Raw genomic sequence first — 1,130 nt, 5'->3', positions numbered from 1 at the left:
AGCAAAATTTATCCATTACAAAAGACTGATCTACATGACTATTATAAGGCCTATCTGGACATACGGAGTTGAGCTATGGGGCTCCACTAAACCACCGAATTCCTCTTGAATCCAATCCTTACTTTTCATTTTTTATTTATTTATTTACATTTATTATTTTCCATTATCAATTTTGATTACTAACATAGTTTAATTAATACTATGTTACTAAACTAAAATTAGGGTTAATGAATAAACACTGAAGACGGATGGTCCAAGAACCGCAAAAAAAACCAAACTTATATTATCCCAATTTTTTATTATTTTAATGAAAACTATGTATAATTACTAGTTAAAATAGATGATTCTGCCAAGTATAGGTAGGGGAAATAAAAAATGGTGGCTGTTTCAAAATTTTAAAAAAATAATTTTTCTTTCGGAGTTCAATATCTTTAATCTTTATAAAAAAGAAAAGGGAAATATTGGAACTAATATTAATTTTTTTTTTCTTGGAATGTACTTATCACTGACATTTTTTTTATTTTCATCCCTGATACGGTGTTTTTTTTTAATTTTTAATATTCTTGCACTATATTATCATAAACATTAACTTCTGATCATTCGTTATGAAATTTTGTGTTTTAAAAAGTATATCTCGGAATTTTGAACATAAATAGCTCTTTTAGCAAAAAAACTTCAAATGATGTTTTATTAGGTTTCTTAGTGTATTTATTTCTAAATTTGTATTTAGTTTTAAAGATATGAAGCATATAAAAAAAAAATTATTTAATGTTTTGACGCATCCGCTATTTTTTGCTAAAGAAAACAGAAATATTGGAACTAATATTAGTGTTTTTTTGGAATGTACTTATCACCGAAATTTTTTCTATTTTCATCCCTGATAGGGTTTTTTTTTTTTTATATTCTTGCACTATATTATCATAAACATAAATGCTTAAATATTGAGAAAGAGTTATTTTCTTAATTAACTTCTGATCATTCGTTATAATATTTTGTGTTTTAAAAAGTCGGAATTTTGAACATTAGCTCTTTTAGCAAAAAAACTTCAAATGATGTTTTATTAGGTTTCTTAGTGTATTTATTTCTAAATTTGTATTTAGTTTTAAAGATATGGAGCTTCATATAAAAAA

This window comes from Halyomorpha halys, unplaced genomic scaffold (assembly GCF_000696795.3).
Source record: "Halyomorpha halys isolate HHAL.00 unplaced genomic scaffold, Hhal_1.1 Scaffold245.1, whole genome shotgun sequence".
Taxonomy (NCBI): Eukaryota; Metazoa; Arthropoda; class Insecta; order Hemiptera; family Pentatomidae; genus Halyomorpha; species Halyomorpha halys.
Note: the sequence above shows the minus strand (reverse complement) of the source record.